Raw genomic sequence first — 22,399 nt, forward strand, 5'->3', positions numbered from 1 at the left:
TCAGGTCACACCCCGTCTCTGCAGCGAAGCCGGCAGCACATTAGGAAGCTCCCAGAGTCAGTACGTGAGGTTAGCAGGCGCTCAGATAAAAGACGGCTACACAGCAACCAACTGTTCTTACCCACGAGCCACAAAGAGAAGTTAAAAGTAAGAAAAAACTTATAATGGCATCGAAACGCGGAGCACGTAGGGACGGTCTGGCGGACGGTGTGAGACACCTGTCCTGGAAACGAGCGCCTGCGGGAGAGACGCCGGGGCTGCAAGGCTCTGGCTGCTACAGGGCGGTTCTCCCCCAGGATCCGCCACTTCAGTGTATCCGAGTCAAAATCCCAGAGGCTCTCACTGTAGAAGGTGACAAGCTGAGTCTCACATTAACCCAGAAATGCCAAGAGCCTGGGCTGCCCCCAAGCGACTCTGGAGAAGAACAACGGTGAAGACCACTGGGGAGGGCAGTGCTGCACCCAGACGGCCCGTGGACGCGCCCCCACTGCGAGCACAGCCCCCCGCCACCTCCCAGGGGCCCCCTGGCCTCCTCTGCACAACCATGAGGCCTGGGAGACACACCACAGTGTTCAGGGCGGCTGTGCAGTGTGTTTCTGCCCGCAGAAGCACCACGCATCTCCGATACGGTGACCCTGCAGCCACGGCTCTCCCTCCAGGACAGATGAGGGCCTGGGCGGGATGGGGGCTCTCTCCTTGCTGCACCCAAGCTGCTTCCCGCCACTGCTGCCGGACCCCAATGCCAGATCCTACACTAGATCTGCAGTACGAGGATGGCGGGGCGGGTCCAGGCCCAGCCATAAGGAGCCCACAGTCCCGGGAGCACCGAGAACAGACGAGACAGGGCTGCCCGGCGGGGAGAGTGTGCGGGGTGGTCGGCCCGGGCTGCGGCCTCCGCCCTCGCCGGGTGTGGACGTGGACGCCACAGGGCTGCCCCGTGAGCCTGGCCCCTCCAGGTGCAGTGAGTCGGGTCCCGGTGGTGCCCACGTGCCGACGCCATCGGTGGTGGTGCTTCTGTGCTGGGCGCAGGCTGCTGGCTCTGGGTTAAGAGTGTCCCTGTGACTGGCTGGACTTTCGGAAGGTTCACCTCTGCAGCCACACACAGCAGGGGCGGGCAGGAGTCTGCTGTCTGAGCGGGTCAGGGTACATCCAGCCGGGAAGTCTCCAGGGAGGTCCATCTCTGCAGCCACACACAGCAGGGGCGGGCAGGGGTCTGCTGTCTGAGCGGGTCAGGGTACATCCAGCCGGGAAGTCTCCAGGGAGGTCCATCTCTGCAGCCACACACAGCAGGGGCGGGCAGGGGTCTGCTGTCTGAGCGGGCTGGGGTGCATCCAGGAGACGCCTGCCCTCCTGCTGGCCTGAGCACCGGGGATCAGGGCGCCTCCGTCCCTCACAGTAAGAACCCACTTCCCTCCTGAGCTTCAGGCCAGTTGCTCTGATGGCACCTTGATTTCTGTCCAGTTCTCAGCCAACCAACAGGCCGGGCTGAAGAGAAGTGAATTCGGCTCAGCCTGACCTGTCCCCAGGCCTGGAGAGCGTGGGAGCCTCGGACAGACCTGACGCCAGCAGCGGTGAGCACGCGGCCAGAGTGGGGCTCACAGGCCTCTGGCTGCCGAGTGGCCGTCCCCAGAGGGACACTGTTTCCCAGTGGGGCTCCGTCCTCGTCTCAGGCACGTGATGGCCAGCGGGAGCTGGCGTGGCCCGCTTTGGGGATCCCCATCCCTGCTGGGGACCGCAGGTGTGCCCGGCACAGGTCGCGGGGAGCCAGGCCCGGGGGCATCCCGGGCCCCAGCCGTGTGCCCACTGCCCCGTCCCCCCAGCACCACGGCGTCTGCACGCTGCCTCGTCTTCCTCTCTGCCAGGCCTGAAGCCCTGATCACGAAAGCGAGCTTTCCTTCTTCCTTTTTAATTAGCGCTTGGTAACAACGCCGAGCTGCGAGTTTATGGCTTTGTAGATCTTGTGTTTTTGACACTAATTACTCACAAAGGCTTTTTAAGCTCCATTTCAACTCTGCAACTGCCACGCCAGTAATTAAGCAAGAGAGGAAGTGGCAACAGATTCCACCCCCGCCTGCCCACCTGAGCCCCGGGCTTCCGTGCGGCTGCAGCCCCCGCGGCCCTGGGGAGGCCCTAGCCTGCGAGGCCGGAGGAGATTCGCCGTCCAGTCATCCCTGCCTGGGGCCGGCTCTGCTCCCCACTCAGGAGCTAAATCACAGGTTCTCAAAGCAGGAAGGGAACCAGAAGTGGCTGTTTCCCTCGGCCCCCCAGGACTGGCCTGCCCCTCCTTGGGCTCCCGTTCCCACACGCCCCGCAGCAGGTCTTAGAGCCTCAGTGCGCGTCTCCTGGCCTCCAACCCACCCCCTCTCCTCCCTCGCTCTCCCTGCGAACAGGAGGGTCAGGAGCCGGGAGGGCAGAGCAGTGTGTGTGAGGGTTAAAAGGCTGCGTCCACCTCTGCCCTCCCTGTGGCTGAGGTCGGAAGCTGACTCGGGGGACAGAATGAGTTTGTTTGAACCCCAAGCTGGAGGCGCTGGGTGCTGGGGTGAGGCGGTTCCCTGCCTGCCAGTCTCTGTGCCCTGGAGCGCGCAGGCTCCGCAGGGCGGCCAAGGGAGTGAGCCTCTTTGTTCGCCGTTGGGGCCGCACAGGAACCTCCAGGGACAATTCAAGGTCTTTTGCGGTCAGGGTGTGGCCACCTGCTAGCTGCCCACACCCCTCTGGCACTACAGGGAGGTGGGCCCTTCCCATTGGTTCCTGGGAGAACCTAGAGGTTCCCTCTGATGGGCGATAAATCCACCCAACAGGGGACCCTCTTCCCTCTCGTCTTCAGGATCCGGACAGAACTTGGCCTGCACAGCGGGCTGAGCTTGGGAGAGGGTCTGGGAGGCCCTTCTGAGGGCTGCAGCTCGGTGGCAGGCAGACTTGGCCGGCCTGCCTGCCTGCCTGCCTGTGCTGGGGGCTCCCTTAAACACAACTGGTTGGTCACAGTTTACCATTTTTTATTGCAATTCTATTTTAAGGTGCAATTAAAACATCTCATGGCTAAAGTGCACGGTTCCTCCTGGAGTTTTTGCTGATATGGAATCAAAGCCAAAGGTGGGTGTGAAGACCTGGGCCACAGACTCGCTTCTAAAGCGGCAGGTTTGGTTAGGTCGGGCCTTCTTGGAGAGACGTCCAGGAACCCATTTTAGGAACAGCTGTGTCCTCACCCCAGCCCTGTCCCGTCCTGTCCTGTCCTGTCCCAGCGCGAACCAGCGTCTGAAACCTCCCTCCAGGCTCCGCACCCGCCAGTCCCAGGTACCGCCATCCTGTGGCCACGGGAGAGGGACCCAGGAGGTCTGGCTTTCGACAAGGACGGAGCACACACATGCAAAGGGACAGGTGTGACAGCGGTGAGCAAAGCCTGCGGCTGGAAGATTCACGCCAACTAGCGCGGTTTCACTGCGAAGGAAAAGGCAACGGGAAGAGCCACAACTTCGGATGCATCTGGCTGGTGTGGCTGAGCCACGGGCCACGGGCCACGTTCAAGTCCACATCCTGTCAGGGTGCTGGGTGCACATGCTTCTGCGGGGGCCTGTGGCACTGCAGGCTCGCGCCCCTGCAGGACTTGGTCTGTGGTCCGACTGGACGTCAGTGGGGCTGGCGAGAGGCCACGAGGGTGAGAGCCAGTCCCCCAAAGAGCTTCCACGAGGCCCCGAGGAGGCAGGCGCTGGCGCAGGGGGCCTCGTGCCATGGGGGCTCCGGTCTGGCCAGGGGCCCATGCCTTCCCAACAGCGACCTTTCCCCGGATGCAGAGGAAGGGTCGGGTGACACGGGACACACGCTGGCCCTACTGCAGCTCCCTCCAGAGCCAGCAGGAGCCCCAGGCTGGCGCCAGGATGGGTCCTCCCAGGGGCTGGACAGCTGGGGGAGCCTGAGTGGTGCCCAGGCCCCGGGAGCAGGGGTGATGGGGGAGGACACAGCTGCGTGCCCTCTGCTGTGGGCTCTGGGACCTTCTCGACGCCAGGCATGTCCTCAGGGGCTCCGAGCTGACACCAGGTGACCGCCTCACTGCCCTTCCCCCAGCTCCGCAAAGGCTGGTGAGTTCCAGGCAGGTCAGGGCACAGAGGGGGCGGGTGCGCTCTGCCCTGGCTGGATGGCATCTCACCGCCAGCATGGGTGACGCCAAAGCTACCAAAGGAAGGCCCGCCAACCCCAGCAAGTCACTGGCACCCAGATGTCCTCCAGCGGCTGGGACCCCACAGAGCGTCCGGCAGAGGACAAGCACCAGCCAGTGACTGCCTGTGTCTGGCGGATCATCTGAGCCCAGAGCCCCCAAGTCAAAGAGGCAGCTGGAAGCAGCAGGGCCGAGCCCCCAGCCCCCGCTCCGGCCTCGGCCTTGGGAAGGAGACGCTGTGTACTCACCGCACGCTTCGCGGTCCCGCCCCACCTCGTCCCCCGGGCACGGCTTCCCTGCCCCCAGCTCCCGCCTCAGACAACGACAGCAAAAGGGAGGAAGTGCTTCATTCTCTGCAAAAGATGCTCCGACTGATGCCATTTGCGTGTGCAGAACGTGTGAAGTGCACTTTCCGTTTCATCAGCACCTCAGCCTGCGCGAGGCTGCTCCCTGCTCTCAGCCCCGCTCACGGGGTTTGAATTGTATCACGGGATTTTCCTCATCTTGTGGCCGGAGATTTTGCGTCCTGCTGATAGCTCTGCATTTTCACTGACCACGTTCACTCACAAAAGGAAATTTCAAAACATATTCTGCAGTCGATTTGCTCCTTGGCCCCGAGAATGCAATACAAATAATCTCCTCCCACCCGGCAGGTACCTTTCTGTGATTTAATTTCGGAAATGACTTTTTAAAGGTCCCAAGGCTGCTTTCTGTCCTGGGAAAGAGAAATCACTCTCTTTGGGGCTGTTTGAAGGCCACGTACCTTCCTGACTTCGCCTGCCTTTTCCGTTGAGTAAGCAGCGACTTTCTCTCGGGACACAAGGGCACACCGACGCGTGCCGGGCTGCCGGAGCCGTTCTGTCTGGAGAAGCAGGCCGGGTGGCCAGCGCCGGCAGAGGCTGTGCGTGGCGGGGCCCGGGGACCTGCAGCGGTGGGGGGTGACCCTGCAGATCTGGTTGTCCAGGGAGCTTTGGGGAAGTGGGTAGGGGCCTCTCTGACTCCACGTCACAAGGGGCCGCCCTGTGCAGAGCACACTGGAGGGTTCTGGGATCCGACACTCAGTCCTGGGCCGCGCTGAGCCCCCTCCCAGCAGCCCCACAGGCCCCTCCCTGAGAGCGGGAAGGTGAAGCAAAATTTGCTCCCACGACAGACCCTCCTGAGCCGGCCCAGAGACGGGGCACGCGTGATCCCTGCTGGAGGCCCGGGCCACGCCGCACACAAGGGCTCACACCCACGTAAGTACTGCGTCCATGTGGGGCTGCGTCTGCCCAGCACCGCGGGCCATTCGTGCAGGTAAATCACTCACAGGTGCCAAGCTGTTGGCAGCGCAACCCCGCGCAGGAGAGTGGCACAGGTGCCCCTCGTCACAGGGACTCCCTCGTTTAAGGACCATGTGAGGCCGGTGGAGAGGGGGAGGCTACCCATCGTGAGAGCTCTGCTATTCTGCGCAAACATACCTTGGTCCCGTTACCCAAGTCCCCCTACTCTGGAACATCTGTGGACAGTGACCTCCCTCCTCCCCACCTCCCAGGATAGACCCCCAGCTGCTCCAGGAAACGGCCAGGGTGTCTGTGTTCCTGAAGCAGAGGCTTCTCAGGCTGGCAGGGCCAGCAGGAGCACCGAGGACGACCTCTCACTGGGTCCCAGTGCACAGATCATGGACACCCTGCAGGCACGCAGCCCGACTCCACCGCATCCCTGCCAGCGGGGAGAGTGTTGCTGGAGTCTGGGTGTCTCTGGGGCCCACCTTGTCGATGGAAGATGCCCGCACATGGTGAGCTGTCGCCCCTGCAAACCCCCCGAACCAGCACCACAGTCAGATATGACCAGAGCCAGAGGTGAGAGCTTTCAAGGGGCTCGGGGGTCAGATCACTGACCTGAAAACTTGGAAGAGATGGACAAATTACCAACCCAAACTAGACCAGCGCGGAGAGCCAGGACTAAAGCCAGGCGGACGTGCACTGAGCAAAGCCCAGGACGGTGTCCCGCAGAGCTCAGTGCTCCCAGGGGCCCAAACCCCCCACACCCCAGGACACGGCACAGAGGACCCTCTTCACAAAGCCTGAGAGCCCTCGGCGACCGGCATGGAGGCGGGAGAGGCCACACTGCTGCCACTGGGTGCCAGGGACGCGGCGCGCAGGGACAGAGCTGGACAGCCAGGCGGACACCTGGAGGTGCCCCCAGACCTGCTCTATGTGGAGGCGACTCGAGAGGCCGCGCCCCACACACCCGTCTGTCCGTCCTTTCACGCACTTGTCTGACCGGGGCTGGAGGGCGGCACCCCCACTCCTGGGGCTTGTGCTGTGTGTGGACGGTCCCATGTCCTTGGGCTGGGAGGGCCTCGCAGGGGTTGGGGGCAGGGGTCCTTGGCTCCCCCATCCTGGCCCAGAGAATGACATTTGAGAGCGGTCAGTGACATTACGTGATTTAAAAGTTAATTAAACTGAGTGGTATAATGTCTAACAGCCCCAAGTGTTTATTTCCAAAGAGCATTTGGAAGGGAAGGGAATCTAATAAAAAGCTTTGTGAGGCACAGCGTTAGGAAGTAATCACGGCGCTCAATCACCGGTGTCTGCGGTGGGCTCCCAGTGACTCTGGCACGGCTCCTGGCCTGTCACCGCACAGGGACACGGAGGAGGCAGGAGTGGGGCTGGGGTCCCAGCGCTGCGGGTCCCTGCCCCCCAGAGGGAGCGCCCCCAGAGGCGGGATTCCTTCCAGTCCACACGTGCGCCCACCCACTTGCCCCGCCCGCCAGCCAGCCACATGCACCAAGCACCTGCCAGATCCCAGAACTCAGGCGGGAGCAAAGCCAGCACGGCGACCTTGGTGGGGAGAGGCAGGGCCCTCAAGGCGCAGGGAGACCCAGCCCGGGGGAAGCAGTACTGGGGCTGAGACTCCAAGGATGTGTGGGGTCCAAGGGGCAAATGGGCGGGGGGACCCCAGGCACATGGAGGTCCGGTGATAGAAGGGACCCTGGCTTTGTCCAGATTGCCACCTTCTGCTAATGGTGGGGACACTGCTTTTGCTATGCCCTGGTGGGTGCCCACCACTCGCAAGGCCACTTCGTCACCAAGGCTCCAGCATGTCCTGTTGTCCCTGGATGAGCAGCAGCAGTGGGCAGACTGGCCCCCTGGAAGCTGGGCCTGGGGCTGAGCGGGGCACCGCTGCGGGGGTGGCGGCTGTGGCGGCCTCGGGATTCTGGGAAGGAGGGTGGAGAGGCCTGGGGGCAAGAGCACAGCGGTGGCCAGTATCCGCTGGACAAATGTCCACAAAGGTCTCCCGCTCTGTGTGTCGTGGGCTCCCACGGGATCCAGTGGGGAGCATGTGGCAGGCGCCCAGGGGCTCTGGGGCCCCAGTATTTCTGGCCAAGCAGAGAGGGTCTCCTTCTTCCTGAGGTCCTGGGTCCCTGCCATCCAGGCCAACTGTGGCGGCCAGGCGGGGACCGGTGCAGAGCCCTGGGCTGGCCTGCCTCCTGCATTGTGGCTGAGTAGGGAGGTGTGGCTGCCCTGGGTTCCTGGCTTGGCCACCTGGGAAAGTCTGCCCAGCGCTGGCCCCAAGCCCGACCCCTAATTCATCAGGGTGACAAACGGCCTTTCCCGGCCTTCCTCACTGGCTCCCACGGGGCGAGCTGCCACTGTCCACGATGGATGGCACTAGCGGTCAAGTGTAATTACCAGCTCAGTTCCTGCGCACCAGCCCATTCATCCACCTGGTCCGCTGGCCGGCAGAGGCCTTGGTCCCTTATCAGCGGGCAGCCACACAGCCCCTCCGTGCCCACTCAGGCCTCCACGTTCTCGCGGCTCGACACCTCTGAGGAGGGGCGGCCCTGCGAGGTGGTTCTGCGCCCACAGGAGGGGGCCCTGACTGCCCAGGGTCAGAGGGTGCGCTGCCCACCATCCCGCCCCGCGGGGCCCCGCCCTCTGCCAGCCACAGCTCCGTGGGCACCTCCGTGCGCAGCGGCATGTTAATAAGGAGGCTCTGGGGGCTCCCGCTCCGGGCACCTCAACTCTTCACAGCAGATACGACGGGATGGAGACACGGACAAGCTCTAACTCCTGCCCAACGGCACGGCCCACGGGCAGGTCCCAGACCCTGCAGGTCCGCACAGAACCTGTTCCTGAGGCGCCTCCAGAGGCAGGCGGCCCGGGCCAAGGCCAGGCCGGCTGGAGGGGCCTGCCCTGCCCACACCCCTCCCCCAAAGGGTGTGGCGTTCTCTCAGCGGAAATCACCAGAGGGAACCACGGTGAGCAGCGACGCCAGGCAACACCCAGAAAAGGCCCACTGCCCTGCTTCGGCACCCGGCAGGCAGAGGGGGTGAGGCTGAGACCCACCCTCCCCTGCGCCTGCAGGACACCATCAGGGCCTGGCTGACAAGCTGAGGACCATCTCCTTGCCCTGTGGGCACGCGAGACCCAGGATGATCTGTCTCTGGAGCAACGAGGACTTGTCCCCAACCCCGCTGTCCTCTCCCAGGGTGGCCAGGGGACCCACTGCTCAGATGTCCTGCCCCTGCTTCCAGTCACCACCCTACCCCCTCGCCCACGTGTCTCCAACAAGCACCTCCCGAGTGTGCAAAGGAGCACCCTCCCCTGTGGAGAGCTCCCGGCAACCCCTGGGCAAGTGCACAGGGCAGCTGGGCCCCAGGACCCCCGGGGACTCCCTTCTCCAACAAGGTCCCAGCGGCCACGACTTCTCCAGCATCAGCGGTGCCAGGGTTCTGCCTTCACCTCCTCAAGTCGCTTAACAAGTCTCCATACCGGACGAGACAACTGAGGGGACAGGCGTGCGTGCAGACGGCCGGCCCTCGGGACACCCCCTGGGGGGGGCAGCCCAGGACGGTGGGCACCACGCCCTGCGTGCCTGGAGGGGCTGAGCCCTGGCCAATGGACACAGCCTACCCTGCACAAATGCCGGGTCTCAAACAGGCTCCCCACGTGAGCAGGATGGGCCACGCCGCTGGGTGCCACCTGGGCCTCTGCCTGCCTGGATGCTGCCCGGGAGGGAAGGGGAGGCAGAGGCCCAGCCACCAGGAGGAAGAGTGGGAAGGGAGTGCAGGGGACAGAGGATGCGCTGCGGGGTGGGTGACGAGGCCAGGGGACACCCCGTCCCAGGACACTGACGCCTGGTCAGAGGAGCTCGCTCAGCACCCCGCACCGACCCTGGCCAGCCCTGCCTTCCAGCCAGTCAGTCCAGGGATGCAGGGGAGTCCGGGACCTGCAGGCCTCGGTCTGGGGCCAGGCTCCCTCCTCCTGCCCCTCACCGGGCAGGAGCCGGGGCATGTCTGTGCTGGACCTGGATGCCTGGCAGAGCCCCCACCTCCTCCCTTGCACACGTTAATTATGAGAGTAAACAACGGTGTTTTGAAAAATGCATGTTCCTATGTGATTGCTTTTTTTTAATTGGTCGGTTTAACATTTGAAATTTGATTTAATTTCAACTTGATTTTCCTCACCACGGGGTCAGGCTGAGAGCCGGGAAAATCACAGCCGGTGCTTCCATCGTGAACAGCGGGGGTCCTGGATCACGCGCGCCGGCCCCTGGGCACCCGGCTGTGCCACCACAGCCCCACTTCCCACTGAAGGGGGAGGTCGCGGGGATCTGTCCCTGCAGCCTCCCCCCCCCCCCCGGCGCCAGCCTCCAGGGGACCTGGGCTCACCCACCAGCCGACTTAGGGCGGCTCCGGGCGGTCTGAGTGTGGCGCCCTGAGGTTCCAGGCCCTCCCTGTGGCAGGTGTGGTGGGATTCAGAAGCGACAGACTCGTGTGTGGCGATGGCCTGGCGGCCCAGGTGTCACCTCTGGGAGCTCAGGCATAGGATTCGGGCGCTGCGGGGCGTGTGCAGGGATGGGGTGATGCGCTCCCCAAGGCCGCAGCCTGGCCCCAAGCCCTCTGAGCCTCTGTCCCCTCGTGTGGAACAGGGACAGTGCCCTCAAAGCTCGCTGGGTGGGCAGGTGAGAAACACGCCCACAGAGCCTCATGCTCGGTCAGCCAGGCATGCGCTCAGGGCAGGCCCATCACAGTGGGCGGGCCGCCAACCCCCTCGTTCCCCCACCACCCCCGGGGCGACAAGCAGGCCCCCTTCCCTCCCTGTAGCTCTGACAGCCCTGGACACAGGCCCTGGACAGAGGTGCCACGCCTCACTCTAGTGTCCCTGCCTCTGTGTGCACTGGCCCCCCACCGAGCCCCCCAGCCCTCGAGGCCCGACTTGGTGGCTGTGCCTTCTGTGAATCATCCTGCCAGTCGCCCGGAATCCCCTGGAGTCGCCAGAGCCCCAGGGCAGGGCCGCTCGACCTCGGTGTCCGGATGTCTGGGAGACCACCTGCTGGTGGGGGAGCTGTCCTAGACACGGCAGAACGTGGCAGCGTCCCTGGCCTCCACCCACTCGACGCCAGCTGCTCTGCCCCCACTGCCACAACCCAAACCGCTTCCTGACACCGCCAAGTGCCCCTGCAGGCAGCCCATCTCTGGGGGAGGACCACTGCCCTGGACTCAAAGTACGTTCAGGATGCAGCCCCCGCCCCGCCCCTCACCCCCACTGTCGGAGGGAGCTCGGCGGGGACCCTGCGGCCCTACGGCCAGGGGCTGCGTGTCCTGCCCCGGGGCTCTGCACCTGCAGGGGCACAGGCCCTGGCCAGGCCACCCCCCGGCTGTGAGTTTCCTCACCTTCCCGAACGTCAGAAAGCTTATCTGGGCGACAAACGAGGCGAGCCACGTCGCAGGCCTCCTGGGGAGCCACTGCACCAGCCTCTCAGGTTTCTGAGTGGCCGTCGTCTGTGGACACCGCCTGCCAGGTCTGTTGTTTACTTAATGTCTCTCTTTAAATCAACTGTTGTCATCAACTGAGACAGACTGGGCTTGCAAGGAAGCTTTCCATCACTGCTGTAACGTGGAGACAAACATGCTCGCTACAAACAGAGCCATCATGAAAACGACTCAACAGAAACCAAACAGTGGCACCGAGCCCTCGTCTGCATCTGAGGGGCCGAGCCAGAGGCCACACCAGCACCAGGCAGTGCGCATCCTGGGTGAACAGACGCAGGGATGGGGACACGTTTCCCTCGTGCTGCAACAGGGAGCGCCCGGCACCGGCGGCAGTCCCCACACTCCCCCACCGTGGAGGAAAGGCGGCTGGAGGAGGAGTCAAGGCACCCAGAGCCCGGCCAGCCTGGCGATGCCTGCCAGAGCGTTACCACTGTTACCACCATGGGTGCCAGCAGGAGGCGGGGAGGGGGAGAGCAGAGCCCACCTGGAGCAACAAAGGTGAGGGCAGCCAGTGGCCGCGCTGTGCCGAGCTCCAACCCCAGCCTCCGCGTGGCTGCTGCCAGTTTGGGGGATGGGCTGGCCGGCTTGGGGGCCAGAGCTGGGTGTCACCGGCCCTGTGGAGCCCTCCCCTGTCCTGGGCAGGTCCTCCAGGCAAGAGGACAACTCAGGGCTCAGCCCCAGCACACGGAGGCCCAGAAGCAGCGCTTCTTCCCCTGTGCCAGGTGTGGGCGGAGCAGGCGCCTGGCCACCCTCCTCCAGCCTCCTCACCGCTGCCTGGCCAGACCCGGACAAGTGTGTCCCCTTCCCAGTTCACAGATGAGAGACTCAGGCCTGGAGAGACTGGCCCCTCCTGGGTCCCTGTCCCGGCTGTGATCTCGCCCACTCTGCCAACCTGCTCCCCGACGACCCCGCAGGACTGTGCACTTGGATGGGCTGGTTCAGGCCCCCGGGGCCGCAGGGAGAGAAGGACCACGAGGAGGCCTGAGCAGCTCAGCCCTGGTGGAGCCCAGATGCGGGGCTGGAGCCAGGACCCCAGGAAGGACTCTGGAGGCCCGAAGATGAGGGGAGGGGGCTGCAGGGGCCGCGGTGGTCCTGACCCTGGGTGTCAGGCTCTGGGTGGGCCCTGGGCACCTGACTATCTTCTCAAAGACCACATGAAATGACTCCTTAGCTTGGGAAGTGGCTGTGGTCACCTGGCAAGCAGACTCCCAGCCCCATCCTAGAACAGGGGCCAGCCAAACCCCCCGGCCGTACTGCAAGTGCAGCTTTACAGCACAGCCGCAGCCGGGGTCCAGGGCGCCCGCGCTGCTCGGGCACGACACGGGCAAGGCTGGGCAGCTGTGACACAGGCCGCCTCCTTCAATGAGCCCCTGGACCCCGGTGGGTCCTGTGAGGACGGATGGCTGCGTGGTGGATCTGCCAGGGGGTCTCTGCCCCTCCTTGGTGGGTGTCTGTGCCCTGTAAACCGTGTTCACAGGCCCCATGTTGCAGGGTTGCAGGGCGAGAGGTGGGACAGGCACCGACAACCACAAGCAGGACCTCGTGGAAGACAGAGCCCACCTGAGACCCAGACCAGGGGCCCTGATGCGGTCCCTCCGCCGGTGACGGCGCACCTGCTTCCCGTCTGCCAAACGGGGGTCAGAGGCCGGGGCTCGCTGCGCTGGGGGGACGGGCTCCTCTGTGAGGCCAAGGGCAGGGGCGTGACCAGCCAGGCTTGAGGGAGGGCCTCCCCACCATGGCCCACGGCCCCTGCTGACCACGGCTGGCCCGTGGGGGGCGAGCGTGGCGTAAATGGGAGACTCCCCTCCACGGAGCCAGCAGCCCCCCCTCCAGACCGTGGTCCGGGGTCAGAGTCAGAGCGCGTCGTCCCAGGGTCCCGGGCGTCCCTCTGGGACCCTAGCTCCCCGCGGGGGCCCCGCACGGCGTCCTGCCCCTCGGACCACAGCTGCGCCCCCTGGCCGGAGGCCGGAGGCCGTAGGCCGGCAAGGCCTCAGGATGCCTGCCCGCTCCACCCCCACACTCCCCTCGGGCTCCCTGGGAAGAACTGCTTTAACACCCCTGACAGCAGCAGCCGGAGCGGGGGCCGGACAGGAGCATGAGCCTCTACGGCGCAGGGGGGACTGCGAGCCTGAGGGCGGGGCTCGGTGTGAGCACCGCCGCTGCCGCAGCCGGGGGTCTTGGTAACCAGAGGCTGTTCACACAAGCTCCCGGAGGAACGCCTTCCACAAACTTTGATGTGAACTAATTAAGTTTGCACAGTTAATCAGGACAGGCCGCCTCTGAGACTCGGATTCCCACACCCAGGGCCGCCGCGGCCGACGAGCCGCTGCCCCCGCACTCAGCCCTCCTCCCGACGTGCTGGGCCCGGGCTGCTGCCTGCACGTTGGGGCCCCGGCCCCCGGGAAGAGCAGACGGTCCTGCGCTGGGGGTCCTGGTAGCTCCGTGAGCTGGACAAGGCCTCTAGTGACTCCCTAGGCCTGGGGACCGCGGTCCAGCCCTGCAATGGAAGGCGCCAGCCCAGGGTCCACATGGGCTGGCAGAGGCGCCTGTGGACTGGCAGGCCCTCTCCAGGCCGATGGTGCCTGAACCAGGTGGCCCTGTGACCAGGGAAGCAGCTAGTACGAGGGTCCTTGGAGCCAAACTCTGGGTGAGGTGGGGCTGCCCCTCAGACATGGGCCTTGGCTGGGCCAGGAGCCAGGCCCGGGCGTGTGAGCATGGATGTCCTGGGGCCGGTGCAGCAGGTCCCCAGGCTCCCTGCCTCCCAGGGACCCCTGGCCCGAAGGAATCCTAGCTTTTGTTTTAAGGCTTTTCCGAGCACCCAGTGCTAGCTGAGGCCTGGACCACGCCCTACCAGGAACAGAGTGCACTCAGGGACATGAGGGCAGTCTCCACCCTCCAGAAGCTTCCGCCCGGGAAGGCAGGCAGGGCAGGGAAAGAGGTGGGTGAGGACCGCGCAGCCCATCCCACAGGGGCCCTCCGAGGGGCGTGCTGAGGGGCTCCAGGGCCAGGCCTGGGTGAGGCAAGCAGGAGGCGCTGACCTGCTGACACCAGGGGTGGGGGTCAGGGACACAGCAGGGCGGCAGGTGAGGCCCGGTCACTCAGCTCTCAGAACACAGGCCACCAAGCAGGTGTTGCCCCACCTGCCTGACACGAGTTAGGGTTCACCAGCACTGCTGCGCTCGGCGGCCCAGGGCGTGGGGGTCGGGGGCAGGGAGGCGCCCGCGGCAGTCACAGCCCCGAGCTGGGAGCCTCTGCCAGGTGGGAGCAGGGGAGGGCGTCCTGTTCCCACGCCTACAGCCAGGTCCCTGGCCTGGAGTCCCAGCTGGAGCCGCCTGTGTTTCTGGGCCTGCGTTACGGCCACACTCCCAGAAGAATCCCGACAGCATTTGCAGAACTGAGAGGAAGCAACACGGCCTGTGAGGTGTGTTCCCTCATCCCCGCCCCCAGGGCCTCGCCACTTCTGAGGAGGAGGGAGGCCTGTGACCTCCACCCAGGGACCCCACTTCCTACACACCGACGCTCTGATGGGTTTTCTCCAGTTACTTTTAACAACTGGGAAGCCGCAAACGCCTGCCGGCCTGGATCTGGCCGACAGGGAAGGGAGGGGGCGGCGAGGGCCACTCAGGGCCCTCGGGCACCCCCAGCAGGGCCTGGGCCTGCCTGCGCCTGGTGCTCCGTGAACACACCCCCACATGCACTGCCCACCCCCACCTCAGCCCCGCCACGAGGAAGGTTTTGAAGAGGGTTTGCAGCTGTAAATGTGGGGCCAGGGTGAGGCTCACGGACTGCATGCCCCACTCACCACCTCCCCAAATTCACTTCTGTTCAGCACTTCCAAAGGACAAATTAAGCCCTCAACTCTCTTTTCTTAAAAACCCCTTAAAAGTCCACACTGCTCTCAGGATGAAGAGCCAACACCGCCCTAGCCTTCCAGGCCAGGCCCTCCCCAGCCTTCCCTCAGACCTGGCTCCTCCCCAGTCCTGGCGTTCAGCTCCATGGCCTTGCTTCAGCTCTCAGGATGCCCATGCCTCCATGACCGCAGGGCCTTTGCACAAGATGCTGGAATTGAAACCAGCTCTTCCCACTGCACTGTGTTGCCTCACATTGCCGGGGCCCCTCCGACCTCTGGAAGGAGATTGTTCATTTTCTTGGGAAGAGCCTGCCACATGGTCCAATCGTGGTTTCACTCATTACTGCCAAGAAGTCTTCAGCCTCCTGCCAAACACCTCCAGTGACCACCACTCACTCTACACCATGCTGGCCGGTTCTTTCCCCATCTTTGTGAATTTTCATCCCAGTGTCGGCAAGTCTCTCCTTACCATGAGCTGAGGGCCGGGTCCTGGGGCCCCCAGCCAGCCAACCCTACCTCCAGACCCCTCACACGAGCCAACCCTCCTCGCAGAAGGGCCCAGCAGACACAGGAAGCAGCGGCTCTGGCCGTGGTGTCCTCTGGATAAACACATGCCCGGCCTCTCAGCCTCGTCCCGGGAGGCAGGTGTGTCTGCGCAGCTGGGACCAGGGCCAGGGCACACTCTGCATCACTCCTCAGACACTCAGAGATGCTGCAATGCCAGGGCCTGCCTGGCGGAGGAAGTGAGAGGTTCTGATGTGAGCATGCATTCAGAGCAGCTCCATCTGGCATTCCGGGGACCCAGAAAAGGTAAATTCAAATTGAAGTGTCGGCCTAGACCTCACTGTTCCAGCAGGAGACTGGAAGGCCCCCCAAGTCGGCTTCTTTATACACGAGCCTGTGAACGGCCCCGCCTGCCTGTTGGGGGGAAGCCAAGGAGAAAGGCCGCGCGGCGGGGCCGGGCCTCCCAGGTGGAGCCCGTCAGCTCTCCCCCGCACGCACGACGGCACCTGCTCACCTGCACTGCACCCTAGGCTCTACCAAAGCGGAGCTGGGACTTAAACCCAGGGCTGGCTTGACCCAGCTGGCCATGTCCACCTTGGGGTGGGGCTAGTGGGCTGGCAGGAGAGCCAAGGGACTCGCCGTCCTCAGTGAACGGACCTGCCAGCAGCCACCAGGCGGAGCAGGCCCATCCAGCCCACTCACCTGCCTGGAGCCCCGCAAGCCGCCGCCACCGTGTGCCCGGAAGTCACCCTCACCCGCCTGCTTCTCGGCCCCATCACGCTGGAACTCTGCTCAATTCCAAGACGCCACCAGAGCCAAGAGCATGTCAGAGAGTGGCCAGCGCCGGGCCTCCCACTTGCTGCGGGTCCCACGGGGTTGAGCAGCCGCTGTGGGGACACGGGTGCCTGCGGACCCGCCCTCCTCCCGTCTCCTTGTGGGGGTCATCTCAGCTCACGTGCACACGACGGGGCCACCCTCATCGGTCACTTCTCCCAACTCCTGACCTCCGTCACGCTGTGGACCCCACACCAGGGTCTCAGAACAGACGGCAGGATGGAGGGGGGAGGGACCTCCCGGCCCCCGCCTTAGTGAGGGGTGGTCCTGGCTTCAGACCAGCCCATCTCCTGACATGAAGACCCCAGTGTGTGTGTGACACTTCCAGGAAGCTGCCTACCAAGGACGCGGCCCTGGGGGCCGGTCCTCCACCAGCTCCACGAGGGGCTGCCTCCTCCCTGCCTGCTGCCCGGCCCCGGCTGGTCGGCCCCACAGCATCCCTGCCTCAGGCCCTCTGCTCTCAGGTCGCCCCCACGGAGCCTCGGTCCCGACTCTCCACTGTGCAGGAAGGGGAAATAAGCTGAACACAGGCCCTCCAGTTCCAACCCAGAGCCGGGAGCGCAAGGCGAGAAGCCGCGGTCAGCGCCCCAGAAGCTCGCGCCCGGGGCTGTTTCTGAAGGATGCCCCTGCTCCTCCGAGCCCGCCCGCTCCTGCCGAGCACTGTTGCCGTGGAAACCGGCAGGCGCCCCTCGTGCCACAGCTGCTGGGCTCAGCCCTGTGCCAGCAGGACAAGGCCTTGGGCACCAGGGCCACACAGACACCACCTACCATGGCTCGAGCTGACGAGGCCTCGCCCGCGGTCCTGCCCAGCTCCACCCCTGGGGACCGGGCAGCTCTCTCCAGGGAGGCACTGGGGTGTAGGGCAGAGCACCCCTGAAAGGGCCCCTCCCACAGCCCTTTCTGCCTCCGCTGCCCCACGGTTCCTCCTGAAGCCACCTCTGCAGTGGGCAGCCTTCTCGGTTGTGACCTCCCTGTCCAGCTAGTGCAGGAGGCTGGTGGCCTGTGTCCATCAGGCAGGACGCCTGAGAGCAGGGGTTTAACGGGGCACCTGGTGCCAGTGTGGGGCCCACAACGGAGTGGGGCCTGGAAGCCAGGATGGTGGGGGGGGCCTGCCCTGAGTGGTGAGCGCTCGGTGGGGGAGCAGGGGGCCCAGGGCTCTGCGTGTTCACAGGCTGCTTTAAGGAAAGAGCAGGCAGCTGGAGACTCGCACCCACAGGCAGCAGAGCTCAGCCCATGTCTGGATGTCCCAGTGGACAGCCAGGCCTGTGGCAGGGCCCACCTGGGAGGGGAGCAGGGGACACGCATGGGCGCCTGCACGCCAAGCCCATTCCAGGCAGGCAGCAGGGCCACAGGCAAGCCGGGCACACCCGGGGACCTCAGCCTGGGCCTCTGCCCCCCGACAACTAGACGACCTCAGGCCAGGCCCTGCCCTGCTGGTCCACAGGCCCCAAAGCAGGGATGTGCTGGAAGGAGCAATGAGGGGCCAGAACCTCAGGTATGCGGGAGCCCAGGACCGCCCTCTGCAGTCCAGCACCTCCCGGGGCCCTGTAGGGTGGGAAAAGATTCCAGAAGGCGGGACGAGGGAACGTGACCCTCCCATGGCTCTGCCGTCTGTCTAAGCGGGGGAAGCTCCGGGTGCGACACGATGGGGCTGTCGCGAGGCCTAGGGGAGACCCGGTCCTCCACGGGCAGGAGGACAGCTCGGAATCTCCCAGCTGCCTTCCTGACACCTGCACTTCGCAGCCTTGGAGACACCACGTGGGACCCCTCGCAGGCTGCACAGCACCCCGTCCCACGTGGGGACCTCACCCCACTGCTCCCCACCTGGTATCCCGATTTCTCAGGAGCAGGTGCCCGTGGGGAGCCCCGGAGGTGCACTGAGCTGAGCATGACCAGCCGGAGGCAGACCGGCCACACATACATGTGCAGGCGCTGGGGACCCCGGCAGCACACGGACAGAACTGAGGCTCACAGCAGTGGAGCCACGTGAAGGTCCCACGGCTCAGAGGAGGCAGGGGACAGTCACACCTTGGTAGCTCTGGCCCCAAGCCCAGGGCCTTCCCACAACCTGACAGGGGCCGTCTTTGCAGCAACGTCCCAAAAGTCACCACCACCCAGTAGACACTCCCACGTCCTGCGGATGGCCACCCCACTGCCCACTCCAGGCCACAAGAGACGCAGAGGGGCCGGGGACCGGGTGGTGGCATGGTCAGCCTCAGAAGCAGACGCACCGCCCAGGACAGCGCACAGCAGCTGTGAGCAGGAGCCCACTGGGGGCCGGCTCTCCGGCCTGGTGCCCCCGGCTCCTGACGCCTCTGCCGCTCCTGGGCTCTTGGGAACCTGCCGCCCACCCTGGGCCTGGGGTCGGGCTCTCACAGGACCAGCTCCTGCCCAGGCACTGGGAGTGGCCTGGTCCTTCAGACAGACTCTCGCTGGGGCCAGGCTGGGAAGGTACAGGAAACCAGGACGGCTTCTGCTCCTCAGGGAGGCCGGCCCTGAGTCAGGCTGCGGGGCACAAGCGGAAGGAAGCAGCACTGGGGAGAGAAGCGGTGTGGGCGGCGCGGCTTGCTGGGGACACAGGCCGATTCCAGCTCCACGCCTGCTGCCGAGTGGCCTGCGGGCTAAGGTGAGGCTACAAACTTGAGCGGCGGAAGAAGTTTTCAAAGCTGTTAACAGCAGCTTTAGTCCTAATCGCTGAGACCTGAAGCAACCGAGATGCGCTTCAGTGGGCCACTCAGGAAACAGAACATTGCTCAGGGCAAAAGAGAAATGAACTATCCAGTCAAGAAAAGACGCATGTAAATTACTAAGTGGAAGAGGCCGATCCGAGAGGCTGCAGACGTGTGGCGCCACAGCATCCAGGGAAGGGGGCCCGGGGCTGGTGAAAGGCCGGGGCTGCCAGGCAAGGCGGGAGCACAGGGGGTTCAGCCCGTGCCGCTCTCCTGCAGGACACGACAGCTCCAATTTGTCAAAACCCACAGAACCGTGCACCACACGGCGTGAACCACAGATTTCACGGTTAATAACAACGCAGAAGCACTGGTCCATTAGTTCCAACAAAGACACCCCGTGTGGAGGGCCCAGGGACGCAGCTCTGCCCCCGCCTCCCCTCCACGCCCACACATGCGCGGTGGGCTCCGGGGCAGGTGTGTGGGGCAGGTGCTACCGCCACCCCCCGTCCCAGCCCCACAGCCTCTATGGACTCCGGCCCAGGGCCCCATCAGTGTCCCAGAGAGCAGGGCAGTGCTGGGGCCTCTCCAGGCTGGTGTCTGCGACACGGGCGATGAGACTTCAGGAAGGTGCTCAGGCCTGGGGGGACCTCTCGACACAGCGGCACGTCTATTCCAGTTACAAATCTGGGCACTGGACAGAGAGGGCGCCCGCCTGAATACCAGTGGTCAGCAGGGGCCAGAGACGGGCTCAGAGCTGCAGCTCAGCACAGCGGACGGCAGAGCTGGGGTTGGGGGCTCACACGAGCCAGACACCCCCACAGACCGGTCCTGTGGGTGAAGGCGTGTGCCCATGGCCCCAGGGAGGGACACAAAGACAACAGCCCTCACCGCAGTGGGAGCCTCATGGGCTTGGGTCCCAGACATCCGCAGGGAGCACACCCCGTGTGCTCCCAGGGTTACAAGGGACACACACCCGCCCCTGCAGCTGGACGCCAGTGCATCCCTAGTTCACAGATCTGGAAACGCAGCCTCAAGTGCGCGGCGTCTGATTCTAGATTGTGTGTCCCATGTCGTGCTGCCGCCGAGCCCCGTCCTGGGGGCCTGGGTTATGCCAGCCCAAGGAAGGCTGAGCAGGGAGGAGGGGAGCCCAACACGACCCACTGCCCACCAGGCGCCGCTGTCTGGAGCTGCGCCGGTCTCCTCTCTCTGGCGGGGCTGCAGGACATGGAGGGGAGGAAAGTTCCTGGGAAGCCCAGGGACGTAGGACAGTACGGGGGGGGGGGGGGGCAAGGCCGAAAACGCGGCCTGTCTGTGCGGAGCTTCTGCACAGCTCGGCAGGCCCGCGCGGGAAGAACCTCCCCCCACGCTGAGGGCCTGGACCCACCTCCCTGGGGGAGTGGGTGGGAAGGAGGCCAGGCCTGCGGGGAGGAGCTGAGCTGGAGCTCCGGTCTCCCCTCAGCCGCCCGCGGGCAGCTCCCTCCGACAGGGCCACGGCCGGCCCCCACCCACCCTCGCGCCGCTCAGGGCTGCTTCCAACTCTGCCTTCAGCCCCTTCCTGCCTGAAAACTTGCCTCTGAGAAAAGAAAAGAAATAAACTGCAGAGGCCAGGAGGCTGCTGTCGATGGCGACCCTCCCCCAGCCTGACCCACTGCCACACAAACCTGTGGGCCGGCCTTGGGTGGGGGGGCCACGACACCGCGTGGGCAGCTCGGCTCCCAGGGGAAGCCCTTCTGAGCCCCCAAGGTTGGGGTGAGGGCCCAGAGCCCCAGAGTCCAGTGAGCCGGCCAAGGTCACGGGGTCAGAGCTGCTGTGGGCCAGGCCATGCCAGGTCTCGGGAAGGCGGTGCCCGTCTGCAGGTCGCTGGTCCTCGCCCAGCCTACCCACCTCCTCTTTGGCTCCCGCCCCATCTCCGCTCACACTGCATCCACCAGGCCTGGAGCTGGCGGGCGGGCAGCCGTGGCTCAGCCGAGCCCTGGCAGGCAGACGGCAGAGATCACCTGTCTGTCCTGTCTCCACAGAGACGGTGATTTTAGAAGGACGTGTGACGGTACAGGCGGCGGAAGCCTGAGCTGCTCTCGACTCTGTGAATGCAAACACGCGCGCCTACATGCGCCCGCCCGCAGGACGTGCGGGGAAACGCAGCAGAACGCTGGAGCGGCTGTGTCCCAGGGCTGCACTACGAGCGACTGCACTCTTCCTTTGGGTTTTCAATAATCCATAGACACTAACTACGCTGGACTCCTTCCCCAAGGTTTTGCTTTTGTAAGATTAATCGTTCCAGCTAACGAACGTGCAGAACCCAGTGAAAACTATGCTTCATGATTTGCGACGCTGGTGCGATGAACCACACGTCAGTGACCGTCAGTAAGAACCGCGCATCCTTGTTTTCCTAATGCAAAGAAAACACGCATGGGGTTTCTACAACACGTTAAACACCTGTCACTGGCCCTGAGTTATTCAAAATCATACAGAATTACAGAAAAGGGACAGTTTATTTAGACACTGAGTGTTTGAGTGTTTTACTTACTCCCAGGTTTAAGACTTTCAGGAAGTGTGAAAATGGACAAATGGGACCCAGGCAGTCTGAGAAATGAGAAGAAATGCCGTGAAGTGTCAGGAGACCAGGGGCCAGGTTGGGACACTGGTCTGACCGCAGGAAAGGGCTGCCAGGGAGGGGGGACCGAAGGGAGAAGGAGCCTGCGGGAGCCAGACACCAACCCATGGGGACCACCCGCTCCTACCTTGTAAGCCCCTTCCCGCCACCTCCCGCGCCTGCCCTCCCCGGGACCCGGTGGCGGGCACTGCCACCGGCCACTCCCAGCGCCCTCCAGACCCCGGGTGGGCTCCATGAGTTTATCACGAAATTGTGATGAAATGAGAGAGGCACCCCCTTTACTGCCGGATTCTGCTGAAAACACAGGCATCACCCTGGCTACAGCACTTCTGTAAGAAGCAGACACGGCAGCTGGTTCTCTGTTCCAGACGTGGGCAGAGAGGCAGGCAGACGGCCCCCCGCCGCACCCGCCTCGGGCAGCCGGGCTGTGATGCCGCCCTCCGGCCAGCACGCAGGGGCCAGCTCTTCTCACCCAGATTTCCATCTCGTGCCACCAGCCTGCCTGACCCTCCTGGTCGAAGGTAAACCCCGACTCTGCCACAGGGACGCACACCCTCACCTGCAGGGCTTCACTCCCTGTGCCTGTCCCAGCCCAGAAGCCGGGAGGCCACCCTAGGCCTCGATACGCATACCAGGGCACAGGCCACACACTGCTCCGACTCAGAGGGCCCTCCTCGGGGAGCCCCCGCCCCACCCCGCACTGTATGCTGCCAACGCCATCTGGGTGCCACCCAGCCCCCCACCAGCCTGGGGCTCCAGCCGGCCCCTCCAGCATCTGGGAGGCACAGGCCCAGCGCCTTCTCCCTCGTCCCGCCCGCCACCGTCCAGCTGTTTGCCTCGCCTGGCGGCACTGAGGGCACCTCCCTGCCCGACACTGACTTTGACCCATACCTCAGCCTCCCGGGGGCACTGCTGACACTTGCAGCCCCACTCCGGGATGGGGCCTGGGGCTGGCGCCTCCCGCAGGAGTCCCGGCTGCAGGGCAGCGCTGGGGGAGACCGGGGGTCAGCAGTGC

At 64.7% G+C, this 22,399-nt stretch overlaps 1 protein-coding gene across 6 annotated transcripts in view; it reads right to left on the bottom strand.

The window, feature by feature from the left end:
• The window catches only part of MAD1L1 (mitotic arrest deficient 1 like 1), a 271,713-nt gene that overhangs the window by 13,034 nt on the left and 236,280 nt on the right, over positions 1-22,399 (bottom strand). The gene's annotated exons all lie outside the window — the stretch shown is intronic.

This window comes from Camelus bactrianus, chromosome 18 (genome assembly GCF_048773025.1).
Source record: "Camelus bactrianus isolate YW-2024 breed Bactrian camel chromosome 18, ASM4877302v1, whole genome shotgun sequence".
Taxonomy (NCBI): Eukaryota; Metazoa; Chordata; class Mammalia; order Artiodactyla; family Camelidae; genus Camelus; species Camelus bactrianus.